Source organism: Camelus bactrianus, chromosome 7, assembly GCF_048773025.1.
Source record: "Camelus bactrianus isolate YW-2024 breed Bactrian camel chromosome 7, ASM4877302v1, whole genome shotgun sequence".
Taxonomy (NCBI): domain Eukaryota; kingdom Metazoa; phylum Chordata; class Mammalia; order Artiodactyla; family Camelidae; genus Camelus; species Camelus bactrianus.
In genome coordinates, this window is record NC_133545.1 from 16622547 (window position 1) to 16641758 (window position 19212).

The 19212-nt window shown below is 48.2% G+C and overlaps 1 long non-coding RNA gene across 1 annotated transcript; it reads left to right on the forward strand.

The window, feature by feature from the left end:
* The first annotated feature begins 8347 nt into the window (after positions 1 to 8347).
* On the forward strand, positions 8348 to 17308 carry LOC123614675 (uncharacterized). The gene is made up of 3 exons (XR_006722129.2): positions 8348 to 8738; positions 14480 to 14546; positions 15346 to 17308. It is a non-coding gene; the product is annotated as an uncharacterized LOC123614675 (long non-coding RNA).
* Positions 17309 to 19212: the final 1904 nt, after the last annotated feature.

Consider the following 19212-nt stretch of genomic DNA (forward strand, 5'->3'; position numbering starts at 1 on the left):
ATAGAAAACGAACAGAAATGGTACCTGTGACTTTGTTGCTAACAGATATGGCAGGTATTTCTGCATCACATTACCACTGTTACAGATCTCTCAAAATATCATTTATGCTCATCACTGCTTTGAAATTACAATAGTTACTAAATCTGTCACTAGTATCATTAGTCATTAATAAAAATATATGTTACAATATCACAAATTCATTTGTCCCTAATATTTTGATAGCGTTCTTTCTAAATTACGGAATTTCTTTGTAATCCTGTGCATTTAATGTTATATTTTAAAAAATTATTCTTGGAAGAGAGTCCATAGTCTTCTGCAGCCTGCCAATGGGTCCTGGCATGAAAAATGATTAGGATCGCTGCCCTGATTCTATTCCAGGCTTTAGTCCTCCTGACCCGGATCACACAGGATAGCAGTGACCAGAGCTGGGAGTGCTTGGAGTCTCCAATAAGATGACCATGTGATTTATCTTCCAAACCAGGACACTTTTGAGTTGAAAGGGGGCATTATTAATAATTATCCTGGGACAAGTATAAACTGAGACATATGGTCACCCCACTCACCCACATAGCATCCCTTCTGGAAACTACAGAATTAGACAAGAAAATGTGAGTGATTGATTAAATGCAACTTACAAACATCAACGTAAAAACTCACCCTATCTATAAATATGAGGCCGACAAAACTAGATTATCTCCTAAAAATTCAACCAGAAATAAAGCTAATAAAAAGTATACTGACTTCAAAACAAATAATTATAGTGCATAATATTAATATAACTTATACTAACGTACCCCTTACTATGGACCAAGCACTGTCAGTCCTAGTTGGCAGGTATTGTTATCATTCCCCTCTTACAGATGAGGAAAACTTGCCCAGCATCACACAGCCAGGAGGCTGGGCTGAGTCACAAATCCACACACACTGGCTGCCATGTCTGTGCTCTGAGCCATGGTCTCCACTGCCTCTTTGAGACCTTGCAGCATTAGGAAATTTCATGATCTCAACGGAATCCAGCAAAACAACAGATGAAATATAGATTAGTCTTGGTTATCTCCAGCACTGTACAGGGTAGAAGCTACTTTTATTCTAGATGATGAACCTGATTATTTGAAAGACATTCCCCAGAGTAGAAGGGGGCATCTGTAAGGTGCTCATAGAGCAATAGATCTATTCCTTTAAGACTCCTAAATTAAAGGAGTGCTGTCCTCGGGCACTCGCCATTTTCCTTTGATGGCAACGCTAGCTCCCTTAGGAGAGGCAGCGATTAAGAGCATGGGATTGAAGTTCGAATTCCAGGCACCTATTACCAAGCTGAGTAACCTTGGGAAAGTCACATAGCCTTGGGTAAGTCACGTAGCCTTGGGTAAGTCACGTAGACTCCGGGGGCTGTGCTTTCATCATCTGCAGAATAGAAATAATGATAAACCCCACAGGTAGTGGTGAGGAGGAAATGAGCCCGGTCAATATGTAATACACAGTAGCAATTTTTATTATTATGATCATTTTATTAGTCTCTAACCATTCTGTCCCTAAACCCATCTCTCTTTCTTATTCTCCATATTTCCATGTGTTCTGGAATCTTCAGCTTTACTTCCTCTTCAACTTTTTTTCACCATTCTGGGTGACTGTGATAACATTTGCTTATACAGCATTTGCACAAGAACTTATTCTGCTGATGCAGCATAAACTGACAGCTGGAAGTGAGAACTGGGGTATGTGCTCTCAGGACGATCGCGTCCTCTCCATTTGCCCACTTCCGGAATAGCATTTGTGCCCCAGCTCTTCAACTGCATTTTGCTGAGCCGACAGGAATTTTTATAAGTTCAGGGGTGTCCAGAGAATGCTTCAGTATGAATCGGGTTGACATAAAAATGGGATGGATCATTTATCACCCTTGTCGAAACAAGATAAATTTCTGTTTTCAACTGAAATAAGAATGTATGAAAGGCTCCAGGCCTGACCACGTGAAAAATTAAAATGGTACCAGAGGGAGAAAATTCAAAATAGAAAGGGGAAGACACAGCTTTGGAAATGTTCACAGCAGTACAAAAAGGGATTAAGAAATAGGTTTTTATAAGGCCGATTTTTAAAAACATTTTGGTTGCATCCTCCGCTAAGAAAAAGAACATTTTACATCATGACCCAATACATACTTACATTGAAACAAAAGTTTCACACACACAAAACCCACCATGTGTGGAATGGTATTTTTATTCCACTATGATGATATTATCAGAATATAATTTTCTTATATTATTGTTCTATTCTATTCTCATTTTTTCTTTAATGCTGGTCACTTAATCAATTTCATAATCTGCTAATGAAGTGTGACTTGCAGTTTAAAAAACAGTGATCTCAAGAGCTCTTAAAAATACATTATTGGACAAAGAATATATATAGATATTTTTATGTATAAAACATTCTTTTGCAATTTTTAAAATATGGGAAAACCGTTTTTAAATAGAGCAAAATCTCAGCCTCAGTGCGCACCCAAGATATACAAATTATAAGCAATGATAAGGTACAGTTTTTCACTGATCAAATTATTAATGATGATATAGTAAAGGTTTTTCATTAGTGCAGTTATTTATTTATACCTCACTTCAATTCAAAACAAATTTGAGGTGGTTTTATGTACCAAAACCGCCAAACACAATGGATGGTAGAATCTATCGATGCGATTTTGAGAAGCAATTTGGTGGCACATTTCTGGAGTCATAAAAATGCTCATACCCCAAAGTAATTCACTTCTGGGAATTTGTCCCAACGAAGCAATTCAACAAAAAAGAAAAATCTCTATGCACAACTTTTTATATCATTGCTTAAGTAGTGAAAAGTGAGAAGTAGTCTAAATAGCCAAGAATAGCACAATATTTACATAAGCTATACTACATCAGTTCAAAATATTTTGCAACCAATAAAATGATAATTATGAGTAACTGCTCATGCTAACAAATGCAAAAGTTGTCAAACAAAACTCTGTGTGTTCCAGTTACGACAGCTGCATAAAAAAATTACCCTAACACTTAGTGATATGAAACAACCATTTATTATGGATCATAAATTCAGACAGGACACCCCTGGATGGCTTATCCGAGGCTCCTTCGATCACACGACTGGCACCTAACGCTGGATGCCAGCTGAGGCCTCATCTGGGTCCCTTGGCCAGGACACCTACGTGTGGTTTGGGCTTTCTCAGCATAAGGTAGCTGGTTCCAAGTGTGAGTGTCCCCAGGGGGAGAGCCAGGCGGAAGTCTACTCAGCTTATATGACCTACTCTTGGGAATTAGGGGCATCACCTCCATCTCCATTCACGGAGACAGTCACAAAGTCCAGTCCAATTTCAAAGGGGAAGGAAAGGGGACTCTACCTTGTCGTGGGAGAGTGACCAGTTTCTAGACAAGCACACAGGACTTGAAATGCTGCTGTGGCCATTTTTCAGAAAATACGGTCTGCTGAAATCTGTGATCTGGTTGGAACCACATAAAAGTCACAAAAGTATTAGGGTTAAGACTGGGAAGAGACATGGAAGAATGAAAGCTTGATTTAAAAAAAAAAATCCTGTTATTGTTTTGACAATGTTCTTTGGGCAATAAGTAAAAACTATTAATTAAATTATCTTAACAAGGAATGAAAATGACAAAGCTTCAGAAATTGTTCCCAGGGGCACCCCTGCTTCCCTTGGCTCCTCCATCGCTGAAATTCCACTGTTCTCACTTGCAGTTGTCAGAGCTTAACCCACTGCATCAGCAATGCCCTTCCTTTCGTGAGAAGTGGCCCTGAAGCAGATGCCCAAGCACCCAGTGGGCAGGAGCATCTCCCGTGCGTCTTGCCCGCCTCCATCCTTCATCACCGGATGTCTCCCCAGGTAGGCAGCCTCATCTACAGATGCCCCCGCTTCTTAGTTACTAAAGGAAAAAGCAGAGGGGATATGTCTTATGAATTACTAAACCCTCTTGTCCACCTGAGGACACCGGTGTCCTCACTTGTCTTCCTTCCTGGAGAGGGACGTCCCTTCTTCCTTCCCAGGGTCAGTCCCCCCACCTGGTCTCCTGATCACCCTCTGTCCTCTTCTCCACCTGCAGTCACCCAGGTCCTCCCACTACCGTTCACGCTACCTTCTCCCGTTGTCATCCGATGTGTTCTTACTGGTCTACTCCATGAACAAACTCCCCGAAGGAAACGCCTGCTCTGGCTGTTTCCATTTCCTCCCTCACTCTCTCCTTAACACCGGTGATTTACTGATGGCCTCCCTTCCCATCACTACTCTCACCTGGCCTCTTAATTGTCCTCTTGAGCTCCTAAGTGTCAGATCAAGGACCCTTTCTCCATCTTCTTCCTCCCTTCCTCTACGTTGTTAAGTTGCATTGTTCCCCATCGTCTTCCTAAACCCGTACTTCCAGGCTTCCCAGCACGCTCTCTCTAACCTCTCCCCCACATCTCTGACCACCTCTTCTGCTCCTTCAGCCCTGTTTTTATTTCACTCACATCCCTTAGCTACGTCCAGTTATTCCCAGAGTGTCTGCTACCACTTCATCCTTCATCCTTCCTCCACGGAACTGGATGCTTAACTCACGCTGCATCTTGGATGTGCAGGATGAAAAATGCAATTTTCAATGAGGCCTATAACTAATGAAGTTTCATCAGGTGAGATAATCATAAGAGCCCTTTAGGTGTCCTCAGTCTTCCTTGGACTAAAATGCTCAGTCCTTCAGCAAACTGGCTTTTCTCTGCTGGGAGGAGAGGCCCTGGCCCTGGGTGTGCTGGTCCAGCTGCCAGTGGGGTCCCTTACTCTCCAAGATGATGCCTTTTTCTGGCTTCAGATCTTGAGCCAGTTGCTGTCTTGCTTGAGGTCTGCTCATTCAGGACCTGGGGGAGGTCAGTAGATGACAGGCCCCCCCATCTTAACTATCCCTGACCTCAGAGTCCCTAGCCCCCTGCCCCATCCTACATCTCCCATCCACTTTTCCCTTCAATCTCCTGATCCAGAAGAGGGCAGGAGAGCATGCTTTTTTTTCCTTTTCTAACCTGACTTATGTCATATTTACCCTCCTCCAGATTTCTACCTGAGCCTTAAAGACAGGGCAAGAGCCTCACTGTAGACAAGCCAGTGGGGAAAGAGGGAAGTAAAGGAATTTGGTGACTCCTCTCTCAGTACTGTCCTGGCTTGAAGACTCCTGTCTCACCACAAAATCCTATTTTGAGTGTCAAAAGTTGAATGTCAACTTGGCCTTTCTCTAGGCAATCCTTCTGTAACAAATTCTCGTCTCTTCCTGGACATATGTCTGCCTTAGGCCGACTGTGGGTAAAGGTCACAGACTCATGAAGACAAAGGAGAAGACCATTCACAATTTCAAATTATCCCTGCAGTTATATTCCTGAATCTCTATGTCCACCCCAGCTTCACCGGCTTCTCTGAGTCCTAGTTTCTAGCTTCTCACTGCCTACTGGAACCCTGCAAACTCCTCTAAAGCCCAACTCATCATCTTCCCTCTATTACCTGCTGTTCTCCCTGTGTCCCCAGAATCAGTGTTTAGGGGGAGGGAGGACAGTGGGGCAGGGCTGGAAAGCAAGGAATTATGGATCTCCAGGACCAGGGGCTTTTCTAATTCCAGGAGGACTTGGGAATCTGCACTTTTAGCAAGTGAGCCAGATGATTCTGATTCTGATGGAAGTAGGGGCATGTGAACCACATTTGGAAAGGAGTAGAGTAGAAAGCAACCTTCAAGGTGTACCCGCCCCAGCTCTACCCTTCCCTCCAGCTGCACTGGAACTTGTCCTGCAGGCCTGGGCTCACCCGTACCTGCCTGGTGCTCTGGGTTCAAATGGCCCCGGGCTGGGCTGCCCCCGGGCTGGGACCGGGCTTCGGTGAGTGCCTGTCCCTCACCCAGTCTGGCCCAGTGCCACCTCCCACTGGCCTGCACGCTTCACATCACACTGTGCACCAAGTATTACAGCCCATCCTAGATGCGACCACTCCCTCTGGTTTAGGACTTTCCTGAGGACGTTTTCTTCATCTTTGCATCTCCAGGGCCACCCTGGAGAAATAAATCAAACGCCCATGTAGAAAGTGTCCACTCCAACGTCCCAAGAGCAAAGCTGGATCTTGTCCTCCACTGTGGGTTTTCCTCTCTGCTCCTCATGTCAGGACCCACCCCCCAGGCCCCACACCGAGGGAGGCATGGCTTTGTGGTCGGGACAGTGTGCCCTCCAGCCTCAGACTCCTGGCTTTGCTGCTACATCCTCAGGCCAGTTACCAGCTGCTCTGTACCCCAGTTTCGCCATCTATAAAATGAAGACCATAATAATACCTACAATGAATACTGTGTCTTAATGCTATTATGAGGCAAGAGAACATGTCCGAGCAGCCCCAGTGCCGCCTGGCATGTGGTAAGCGCCACAGAAATGCTTTGCATGCCTCGATCTGGATGGTTGGTGGCTGGAATGATGACTCCTGCACGCCCAGGGCACTGCACCAGCCCCAGGCCCTTCTCTGCCTGTCTCATGCCCTTCTGTGATAAGAGCAAGTTGTCAGCCACATCACCCCTCCGGGCAAAGTTTCCAACAGGGGTCTGTGGCAGAGGTGCGCCTCCCTGGCCGGACATGCCCTGTCTTGGTGACTGACTCATCGTCCCTCTGCCGGTAACGGCCTCCCCATCTCTCCGCCTGTCTAAGACATGCCCGCCTTCGCTGGCTGTGTTTTCTCCCAGCCCAGCCCAGCCCTCAGGAGCCCCTTCCTCTGGGTATGGGATGCTCATGTCTGTGTTATTCACCTGGCAACTCTATGCAAAAAGATACCAAGACCCTGGAGATTAGCAGGTCTAGGACAAAAGCCAATGTGACCCTGGAAGATGGCATTGCAAGGATGGAGAAAGATGAAGACTTAGATGAGGGTTTGCACTTAGATATCGGGCAGACCCAGCTCTGAGGCAAGCGTCGGCATAGCTCTGCAGGGAGCTAGGTCATTCTATTGGAGAGTCAGGCCCTGCCTGATGAGGACTTTTGACCCAGAGGAAGCACATTTCTGTCAGGCCATTCTCATCTGTCCCACAGGCAGACCCTGCTCTGTCCTATGGGACCAAGACTGAAAGCAGAACTAGATGGCTCACACCAGCTGCTCATGGCCATGGCCTCCGGAGGGTGGGTCTTCCCCAACCTCTCGGTTTCTGGAGTGGCTTGTCAGGGACCATCTCCTTTGGGCTTCTGTCTTTTTCTTTCACAGTCTCCCTGCTATCCTGGTTCTACCAAGCCTGCCTCAGGCCTACAGTTAGAGAGTCCCTGGAAAGGATTCTACAGGCAGACGCTATCGTGGCTTCATGGTCCTGTGGGGGATCAGATGTTGCCACAGATCTCACAGTTTCTTATCACTAATGTCCCTGCTCCAGGAGCCTAAGACCAGCATCAAAGTTTGAATAATCAAAAAGTATATAGCAAAATGGCTAGTGGGCCTTAAAGTATCAGGGCATCAGAGCCAGGTCAGATGCTGCTAGGGAAAGAACAGACTTCACGCCCCAGAGTCTTCCCTACCCCACCCTTGGCTCTGAGAACACTCTGGGGAGCTGAGCCTGGGGGCCCGCTTCTGCTGGGAGCATTCAGCACCCTCCTTCAGCTGTGCAGGCTGGGGTTCCCACGCTGCTGGGGTGGAGTGCCACTGAGCTCCTGCCCTACATGCGGATCTGAATCCACAGACTGGCTGAGAAAAAGTCCCTGGGTGAAAAAGGGATGCAAATTCTAACCTCCATTGTGTTTCAAGAATGAAAAAGCATGTTTGAAAAACTGGGTGACCCCAGACAAAGCCAAACTGAAATGGTCTTGGAAGACACCACAGGGCACGTTCTGAGCCAGATCCTGCAAAACCCAGGTGCCCAGGGGCAGTTGGAGCCTCGGCCCTGCCACCCTGTACAACGCCTTGAGGGAAATGGCTCTGTGTGTGTGTGTGTGTGTGTGTGTGTGTGTGTGTGTGTGTGTGTGTGAAGGAGACGCTGAGAGAGCTGCGCCCAGCCCGCCCTGCTGTGGAAGGCCCCTGAGGGACAAGGACTAAGAGGCCGCAGCAGTTTCTTCCCTCATAGGACTATTGCAGAGGGTTGTCCCACGGTCAGTAGGCACAGGCCATGGGTTCAGGACCTCCACAGGCCTCGGGCTGCCAGGGCCTGGAGAAGTTCGGGTAGCAAGGAGGCCCCAGGACTGGTTCACAAATGTTTGTGAGCAAAACTCAGCGATACTCGGGGGTGAGGCCGTTTGCAGGATGACTGGACTTCTGCAAACGGAGTGGGCTGGGCTCAGGGGCGCGGGTTGTAATATAAGTGTAGCTGGTCTGTGTTCACAGGCTGAGGACGCCTGGGGCCGGGGCGAGCCTCCCTCCGTGTTTCTGTGTTTCTGATCTGTGGGGGTGACCAGCCCGTGGGCTCCCCGGTCCTGCACCAGCCCCGCCTACAGCAAACCCCCCTCCACTTGCTGGAGAGCAGAGTTTTGGTATGGGGCGACTTTCCTCTCATGTCACCTTCTGCACGGCACCTTTCAAGATTCTCCTGCTCAGCGGGGCCGCGTGGATGAGGTCCTCTCCCCTGGGCTAAGGGAGTCCTCTCTGAAGCCACGGGAGGTCCTGGACTGCCCTGGCTTCCAAGGTACCCGACACCAGGTGGCAAGCGCTGTGGCCACGTGTGAGCCTTCCAGCCTGACACCTGGACCATCCTGGGCCGGTTACTTCTGCTGGAACGTGGAGCCATTACCGAGAGGTCAGTACAGTTTCTACCAGATCTATCACTCTGTAACTCTGGGATGAACTTGGAAAAGAGCACCCAACAGGCTGCTCAGGGCTCCTTCTCCAGTGCTCAGCCTGGGCGTGGCTTCCTGGGAGGCCCAGGGCTGGGGTCCTTCCCCACTCCAGGCGGGCAGGGGCCATGGCAGAGTGGGAAGGAGAGGGCCTGGACGGGTGGGGTGTCTTTGTGAGCAGGGGTCCCTCCAACTCTTCCCCCACCTTTGATCTGTGTTTTGACCACAGTGGAAATCTACACTCTAGTGGAATGGGTTTTGGTTTTTTTTTGTTTCTTTTCCCCTAAAACCCTTTGTGCTTTTTTGGTTCTCTAAGTTTCCGAGGAAAAGTTTCTTTTGGAAAATTCCAACTCAGCTTTAGCTAAACAAAAGGGAAAAGGGGTTTTTCCACAAGGGGTTCTGGGCTGATAGGGGAACCCAGAGCCCCCAACTGACACTGGCCCGAAAGGCGTGGAGAACTAGGAGCTGGGATGGAGGAAGGAACTCCTGTGGGGGCCGGAGCTGAGGTCAGCCCGGTGACACCTTGCCCTCCCCTCCATCATCTCCCGCTGGACGAGAGGGACTCTCACACTCACTCTCCTTCCAGGACCGAGCACCTGGGTTTCACTGGAGCCCTAATTATCCAACATACTAAGTCAGTTAATAGGATGAACACACTCAGTGTGGATTTCTGTTCCAAAAGGAAAAACCGTCTGACGAGAGTTGGTCCAGAGAATCCTGGAACATTCTTTCCCCTTCTCTCTGCCCACAAGAGCCACTCTGATTTCTTTCTCTTTACCTCTTTCTCTCCCCCGGCCTACCCCCTTTCCCTTCTCCTCCTCCTTCAATAAGTATTCAAAGGCTTTTGAAAACCGAGATATAATTCACCCAACATAAAACTCACCATTTTAAAATGTACAGTTGAGTGGATTTTAGTGTGTTCACTGTTTCCGGTGGCTTCTTATCCCACTGACATCTTCCTTGGGAGAGAGAGGAAGGGAGCTGGAGCTGAAAGTTTCCTGACAGGTACCAGGCAGCTGGGCCACTGACATCCCAAAGGCGCCTGCCAGCCTGGGGACACAGCCACACCCCTCTCCGGAATGTCAGGGAAATCCTGTCCCTGGCGCTGGAAATCCTGCCATTAATGGGACAGGTGGATTCTCAGCTGAAGTTTTCCAGGTATCGGAGCCTCTTACATCAGTGGCACCAGGGTCAGCCCATGAGAGGTTGGAGACCCCTGACCCCATGAGGAAGTCAAGCCTTGGGAGTGAGCTGACCAGGATAGGGCCCCAGATTGGGGGTCCCAGAGCCGCCCACCTTGGAAAGAGAGTCCTGGGATACTGGCTGAGCCTTCAGGGTCCTATGGCTAAATGCCCTCCTCCTACAGATGGGGAAACTGAGGCCCAGAAACTGGGCCCAAGACCCAAGACCCACCTCTTCTGACTTTGAACTAGAGTAATTCATTCAACAGTAAATAGTCATTGGACACCTCCTATGGGCCAAGGACTTCCCTGGGTGCTAGACAGGGATGACTGGCAATCCACATGCAGGAAATCCACACACTCCCAGCTCAAGGGAAGGGACCACAGAGACCTGAGAGGCCTCCATGCCCAGCGAAGGCTAACCTCGAGAAGAAAGCCCCCAGTAAGGCTCTGCGCTGCCTCAAAATTTCCATTCCTGACCGTTTCCCTCATCAGGGCCTGTCATCAGCCTCCACTCTGGCCTTAAGTTAGTGGCAGAAGCTTCTTGGGGCAGTGATGGTGTGTTGGAAACCGGCTCATACCAATTCATAAGAGCTGATTGTCACATTTTCAGGAATCTTGCAGAAATACAACATATTTTAAAAATTAAATAATATAAACTTATAGCTAAGTAACTTACATCAGAAACAAAGGTAACACTCAAAATTCATCACTTCCTAATCATTTTATTACATTTTTTATTACCTGTGCTCTTGGGGTGATTTATGACTATATTTCTATGAAATACTGTAAGATTGTACATCTCTTCTGTGTTCAGTGATGTCATGTTGTGGCTGGAAATAGGCTATGGTGGGGATATTTACACCTTGGAAATGGACCCCTGCTACAAATGAAGGTTTGGTTTTTCGTTTTTACATTTACCAGCCACCAAAAGTTTCTTTTTCCAGCAAACAAGAATACCCATCCAACCCAGTCACTTATTCAGCCAGCTAAACATATAGGACTCCGTGTGTGTGTGTGTGTGTGTGTGTATGTGTAGCAATCTAGTACAGGCAAACCTCATTTTATCACAATTCATAGATGTTGCATTTTTTTTAAATTGGAGGTTTGTGGCAACCTAGTGTCAGATGATGGTTACTATCTTTTTTGCAATAAAGCATTTTTGAATTAAGGTATGCACATTGTCTTTGTAGACATAATGCTATTGCACACTCAGTGGACTACAGTATAGTGTAAACTTCACTTTTATATGCACTGGGAAGCCAAAAAATTCCTGTGACTTGCTTTATTGTGATATTTGCTTTATTGCAGTGGCCTGGTGCCAAACCCATGGTATCTCCGAGGTACACATGTATCCGGGAGTCTCTGTCCCTTCATGTTTCTCTCTCTTTGAACTGTGATCATTCCTCCTTCTGCTCTTGTCTTCACTTCCTCTTTTTATAGAATGAGCTCAGTGAGCTTTCACGGTTCCTCATTCATGGCTCTGGTCACTTTCTGGTCCCAAATTTTAACACTCCCCCAGCTTGCCCTGGGTACCTGTGAGACATGCAGACTCCCAGCCTCCATCCTCAGAGGTTCTGATGCAGTGGGTCTGGGGCAGGAATCTGCACCTGTACCAGGCTCTCCAGGTGATTCTGGGGCAGGTGGTATAAGAACAGCAAAATACTTCCTTGTGTCACTGACAAGCTGTAAATAATAGTGTGTTTTCTGTTTTTCCCTCTAGAGAGGATTCATTTCTGCTACTCCATTCCCACTGTCTGTTTGTCACTCTCACTAACACAGTGGTTTGGTGTTTCTTCTGTGTTAGTGTGGCCAGTCCTTGTGAGCCAGATGCATCAACCCTGTGCTCTGATGAGCCAGGCCTTGCATCAGGTGGAGTCTGGATAATGGGGTTAATGTAAAACCACAAGTCAGAGCCGTCATTTGCAGTTTCACCACGTAGTGGCGCCATTGCTCCACTCTTCATTTCTGGTCAGTTTGCTGGGATCCTGAAAGTTCCTATTCAATTTTGCTGATGGTTTAGAGGGAATATTTGTTGCCGTTCTGATATGTTTTTCATCCTCTGTTATAATCTTTGATTCAGGTAGACAGTGACACAATGAGGAGCCTGGAAAGGGTACTGCATTTCAAAATTCTCACCCTCACCACAGGTTTCGGGGATACATTTTGGATAAAGATGGTCCCAAGCCCCAACAAAGACTGGGACCAGTGACAACCTAGTTGGGAGGGAGGGGGGACACACACCTCAGCGTCACGGGGAGTCATTTTTCTGCCTCTCTTTAGGCCCTAAGGCAGAGTTTATACACCCGTGGAAGAAAGAGACCGAAAATTTGTTGATGACCTCCCATGTGCCACACACCTGACGTCCTCACATTGAATCCTCACCATAATCCTGTATTTTATGTCTCCTACGAGGGAAAATGGCAGGCTGGAGGAAAATGAGGCTCAAAGAGATCTCGCCAGATCCCACACTCTTTCTACACACAGCAGCATCTCTGCTCACTCACTGATCAAACAGTGATAACAATGCAGATTTGCCAGCGATTCTGTTTTGGACAAACCGATGAGTAGGTGCGCCTCCCCCTGCATTTGGGAAGGAAAATATTGAGCCCCCGGCTGCCAAGCCACGGACACAGAGATTCACTTCTACTGCCAAGGGCAGAGCAGATTAAAACATAAATGAGAGGAAGGGAAATGTAGTGCTTTCCAATGAATGGGCAAACATAGCCCCATCAGCGGCTAAAATCAATGAAGCAACAACAGACGGATGATATCTGAGCCAGCCAGGACGAAGGCCCAGAGGCCCACACCTCCTTCAGTGTCCTTAGGACATCTTCTGTCTCTCTCACACCTGCGGACTCATCGCCTGTGCCCCTCACCCCTGCTACTGCCCCAAAGACACCAGAGGGGGCATGCAACAGGAGCCACATGGGGTACGCACAGTATCTATGTCCTAGCTGTCTTGACCCATCTCTTGTATCTAATGCAGGCACAGGCAGGGTGGTTCCAGGTTAACTAAGGGACAAAAAGAACTTTAAAAGGGCCACATTTAGGAAGTGCATAGTGTCACTAGGGGGCAATTAAGTAGGTCTGATCTGGGAGGAAGGAGAATGAGCAAAACTGTGAGAAGTGAGATGTAGAGGCTGCAGAACTCAGCCCACCCCTCTCCCCAGCAGGGGGTGGAGACAGTAGACACGTGGTCCTTTTGGGTGGGCAGCCTAGTTTATTTAAAATGCCTGCTGGGATCTTTCACCTCACTGGTCTTCATGAGCCACCAACTGGTCACCTGACCCCACCGTGGGCAGCATCTGAGACCAGTGCTGTTCACGCCCCCTTCCTCTGCCTCACGGCAGACCTCTCTCAGGACTCCAGATCCACCTTAGCAAGCAAAACCCAGTTAACTGACGACCAGTTTCGTTGGCATGCTGCTGAGGAACTATCTGATTGATTTGCTTAATACTAAACTGTGGATGTCAAGGTCACGTAACTGCAGCCTGGAAGGGTTGCGCTGTGTGGCTTCCCTATGGCCACTCACCAGCTGGGCGTTTGCTGCCCTGGATTGGTTAACAGTCAAATCCAGATGCGTTGGCATCCTGTGGACTCTTCCACTGGAACATAAGCTTCTCGAGAGCAGGGATTTTTATATAGAATCTCAGGGAATCCATGGGGGTCCACAGCGCCTAGTACACTGCAGACACAATTCCTGCTTGTTGAATGAATGAAGTTTTTGGGTTTGTTTTTTTTTTGTTTTTTTTTTGTTTTGTTTTTTTTTTTGGTGATGGTGAGGAGGTAATTAGGCTTATTTATTTACTTACTTATTTAATGGCGGACCTGGGGATTGAACCCAAGACCTCACACATGCTAAGCACGCCCTCTACCACTGATCTATATAACTTTCCCCACTGAATGAATGAATGATGAATGAATGAGGTGCAGGGGTTCATGCTCCCAATGAGATACAATAGGTTCAAAGAAATCTGAGCCTTTTTGGAGAGAAATAGCCTCAGACATTCTTGGCTCCCTGGCTGTGATGGGAGACCCTGGGCTAATGGCCCCGTTCATCTCCTCAGAACGTCCCTACAAAATCCACCTCTCAGAGTCACCTGGGAAGCCCCGTCTCTGAATGCCAACCTGCAGCAGATTTCATGTGATTCTGAAACCATCCCACCTCCACCCAGCTCTCCACCCCCTCCCCCCACCAGCACCTGGCCAGGGAGCTGCTTCCCAGCTCCTGCTTGTGTTCATGTCAAGATCAGCTCCCAGAAACACGCCTCTGTCCCAGACAGCCTTACTCTAAATGTAAATCTCTGACAATGAGGAGGAAGAGCCTGGGATGGAAGGGCGGGAGAGAGGGAAGGACAGACCAGAGGGACATCGTGTGGAGACTGGCTGCCCCTACCAGACGCAGGAGTTTTCCTTCTCCAGCAAAGAAGGTGGAGTCACACTCCACGGCCTCCCTGGGGGAGGGGACAGCTCCTGCTGGAATCCCTTCACTGTTCAGGTTTCCTCTCTTGAGTCTCCAGGTTTCCCTTTTCTGAGGATGTTCCTGATGAAGGCAAAGACACCAGACTCCACGACCTTCTCCTCCAGGTAATGTCCACTGTGCCACTGAATGAATCTAGCAAAGGAGTCTTTTATAAAGTTTTTGATTCTGAAGTGGAATCATTCATAAAAGACTGAGCAACTGTGGAGACCAGAAAACCTAGTCTTCTTAGTTGACTGATGAGGAAACAGAGGCACAGAGATGCTAATGGTCACGGAGCAGGTGATGGGCGGCTAAGACTTGAAATCTCCTGCCCCGCTGCCTAGCCCAGCTCTGCAGGACCACTGCGATGATGCAAAGAGAGATTCTCTCCACCGGGGAGTCTCGTTTCCAAAATGTACGCGGGTTCATTCAGCCTTGCACATAATTCCCCTAAGTGGTCAAGTCTGCAAGCATACTCTATTAGCCAAAGTTGTTAAGGGTTGGCCACATTTACCAATTATCATCCTCTTTCTCGCCCCTTCATTCCCCACCTACTCTTTTCAAGTCCAACCCCCCACACCCCTGCCCAGTTTCCAAGTGATTATTTAGAGTTTAGTCATCGGGTCCTCACTCGGACCAATACAAGACTTGTGTCCATGTGACACCAGTTTATGGCTGGAGATTATTTCTGCTCCCAGAGTCAGCACCTCTTCTACCGCCAGCTTCCCCTAAGGGCGGTGACTCCTGGGAGCTCTGGCTCTGACTTTGTGAACTCCTCTCCCGCTGGCAGTGTGCAAAGTAACCATGGAACAGGTGGCAGCCCGTGCCTTAGCTTCTATAAAGACAGTAACAAAATGCATTCCTGGAAAAATCTATATTTCAGTAGTCACATTATTTACATTTTTCATTTATTAATCCTATTAGGAATGTTCCCTCCAGGAGTAGAATAAAGATGGAACAAAAAAGCAAGACAAATGGGCAACTCTAGAGGGGGTGGGGGAGAAGAAAAACCTCCATTCAAAGGCCTGCTGTTTCTCCTGGGCACAAGCTTATAGATCACCTGTGTGCAAAGAGGACGTCTGACTTGGTGCAGGTACGGGAACATCTGTGGCTGAGTGTCTCCTGAAAACCCCCAAGACCCTGCGATATCCCAGCCTAAGGGAAGCTGCCGCCAAACATTTCTTTAGAATTCCCGTGATAGCCGTATCAAATGCGACAGGAAGTGTTGAAAAGACAAAATACGGCTGAATAAATAAACCGACGGGAAGGCAAGCGGGCATGGGCTGTGCGGTTGGCTGGCTGGTGGTGACCGGCGTGCGGCGGGCTAAACACGGACCTGAATTCCTCAGGAACACGGTGAATGGAACTGCCTTCATTTCAGCCCCGAGCCTGGCACTCAGTCCGCCCGGGGTTATCGCCGGTCCCCGGGGTCGTTGTTGCCGTTTCATCACCTGTCAAGGAAACACGACCCATCCCTAGCAATCAGCTCTCCGGCTGCCTCTTCTGGTAAAGCTTTCTGGCATCTGTGCCTTCTCCAAAGTCCTGCCAAGTTGGGCTTCACTCCTTTTCTCAATGTTTTAGTCCTCTGCCTACTCTCTGTCCCGTGTTGGACTGTTAGTACCACAAGAACTCTGATTTTTACTCACCCTTTTTACCACCCCCATGGCATACAGTAGGGGCACAGTAAGTAAGCCACACACTCACAGAAGTTGGAGGCCGCCATATTTATTTGTTGGTACTTTCTGCTTCTTCATATTATAGCTTCAGAGATGGGAGAAAGTTTTTATAAACCAGATACACACAGGGAAGGGAAATTCTTTTTCTCACTTGCCTTCGTGCTTTAGCCTTCTGGGATTTTGAGAGAAAGGAAAGGATTTTGGTCAAAAGAAAAAAAAAATCAAGAAATGCAACCCAGTCTTGTAATACAAGGTGGAGGCATAAGTTTCCAAAGTTACAATTTTCTCACCTCCAAGATGAATAATACTTCCTATTCTAACTACCTCGCAGGGCTATCATGAGGCTCAAATAAGATAATATGCATCTGAAAGCTCCTTGCTAGTAGGAAAGCATGATACGGGTGTAAGGTATTATTATCCCTTTAATCTTTCTATTCTCATAATGGAGAAAATTTTCCAAAGACAAATTGGCAGCTCATTTCAGGCTCTCAGCTGCCTCTTGCTACATGACGCTCATGACAATTAATGCTGCAGGAGAGCCTGGCTGAATTCAGATAAACAGCAGGTGAAACACATTTGTCAACCCTCTAGCTCTGCCGAAATTGGGCAGGATACTCCTGCTGGTCTCTGGGACTCATCACTGGTGGAGGCACCAGTTCACATGAGAACACCATGGACGCCATCCTGGGTAAGACCTTTCGTTTCTTGCATTCCTGTTTTCTGCTTTTACCAAGCCAGCGACGGCGGTTCTGCAGGAGGGCATAGTAGTTCTCCATGATCGTAGAACTTGCAAAGTCTTCAGAAGTGAAATTCAGGGAGCTTTGCCCAGACCCTCTGCCCACTCTGGGACTGAGGGACCCCTTCCCCCAGATGCTGTGAGTCATGAAGCTGATGGCTCTCAGTGGAGCCCAATCTGGGGACTGCCCTCAGCCTAAGAGATAAGACAGCCCCTTTTCCAAGGCCACATTCCCTCCCATATCTGGTGACTAGTCAGTGGCAGGGAGGGGAGGCGATAAAGTCCTGGCTATCCGATCTCAAAGTGGGACAACTGCGAAGAGCCATCCCCGCTCCAAAGCTCCCCCGAGGATCTGCTGAAAGCTCGGACTCAATTTTATTGCCACCCAACTTCTCCCTTTGCCTGGTCCTCTGTCCCTCACCCTTCACAGGTGATGTTCTTGAAATCACTAATCAATAAATGTCCTGCGTGCTGCTCTCTGAGAAGCTCCACCTAGGAGACCGCTCCGTTTTATGGTGGATGGGTTACTGATCCACAGGGATTGATGCTCTCAGCCCTTGGGGAAGCTCAGTGGGTCCGGTGTCAACTCGTGTCCCCCAGCAAGTTGCCTTGGCCACAAGCAGCATTCTCCATTTACCCAAGGTTGCCAAACAAGCATTATTTTCTAGGTTCCATGATGAGAAAAGGGCCGGGAAGCACGCTCAGAAATAAATCTATTTTAACACAGTATCGTTGCCTTTCCAATATCCGTTCCCTCTCTCCCTTACTGACTGAACCCTGATTTTAATTCCAGGCAGTAATTTTCTGAGCTGAAAAACAAAACAAAATCAACCTCCAACATTCCCCCAGCCTTCTGTGCAGCCAGGAGAGCCATGCACACGGTTCCTGCTCAGTGGAGAGAAACAGGAATTGGCAGCTTCTCCCATAAAGGCATCTCCCCACTTGCCTGTTGGTCCCTTCTTTGTCTTCCCGGCTGGGATGAGGATGGGAGGCTGGTGACCAAGAGACCCCCATGTTGAGTGTATTCAGCATCTATTGCTGCATCTAAAAAATCACCCCAAAATTTACCCTAAAGTTACCCCAAAATGTTAAACAAATATTTATTATCTCAGTTTCTGTGGGTCAGAAATTATAGGGACAGGGATCCCTTTGATGTATTCTCTGGTCAAACAGCCCAAGTGTGGTACAGTGTGGGCAGGAGCTCTACAAGGATGTGCATTCCAGGAGGCAGGGATCGTCACGGGCCTTCTTGGAGGCTGCCTAGCGCCGTCACCCTCTGGCCCCTGGGATGTGCATTCATCCCAGTTGCAAAATGTACTCCCCCTCTCCCCAAATCTGCAAATGTCTCAGTCCATGACAGCGCCAACATCCAATTCAGAACCTCGTCCTCTAAGTCAGGCCCAGATGTGGAGGAGGCGCCTGGTGGGTAGTTCCCAGCAGGTCGTCCAGGATGCTTCCACCCCCAGCCCAGCTCCCAGCTTCATGGCATTATACGAGCATGTGTCAGGAAGGAGGAAGAAGAAAGATAATCTGGCTGTGATTTCAGTCCCCTCTCTCCCTCCCCGTCCACTGCAGGCTAAAACTGGAGTGTGCATGTCTGAACCTGGATGTCCATGCACACACATGCACACTTCCCCCAAAGCACACTGTGAGAAGGGAAGCTCTCACCAAGTAGGCAAGCCAGGGAAGGGGGTACTCGAGGGGGATACCAAAACTGGTATTTTTGCAGTGAGAACAGGAATTCCTATCAGGAATACTGTTCATGAGTGGCTGGTCCAGCAGAAGCCAACTGAGGGTCCAACCTCTTCTTCAACCCTCCCTGAAGCTCCCCTTGGGAAGCAGTGATACAGCAACAGGGGGATGGGGCGGGAGATGCTTAGCAAGCTTGGGACGAGGGGCAGTAAGAGCTGCAGGCAGAAAAGGAGTAATAGAGAAGTTTCTAGGGCAGCATGGCGCCTGTCTTGCTTTAAGCTTCCAAGGTGTTCTGCAAAACAAAGGACACAGAAACACCCCATGGTGAGGCGATCTTCAGATGCTGAATTGCTTAACTGTGATCTGAGGTCCCTCTTTCCTCTCTGGTTGATGGCACATCCTTGGCGTTGACTTCAGAGAACTCCCTCAGGCTCGGCCAGCTAAGCACTGTCTTCCTCGTGCTATCTGTGTGAAAAGTCACACTTTACAGGTTCTCGGAGAGTGATTCCAGATACTGATAGAGAAGCCAGCCCTGAATAGCACTCTGCTGGCTTTGCTGCCTGTGCAGATGTTCCCAGAGATTCAATCACTCTCTCTGCATTTTCAAAGTTCGTGCTGCAAAATTAACATTAATAACCAAATGAAACTCACTTGTTTTTTTTCAACAGAGGCCACCAATCCAGATTT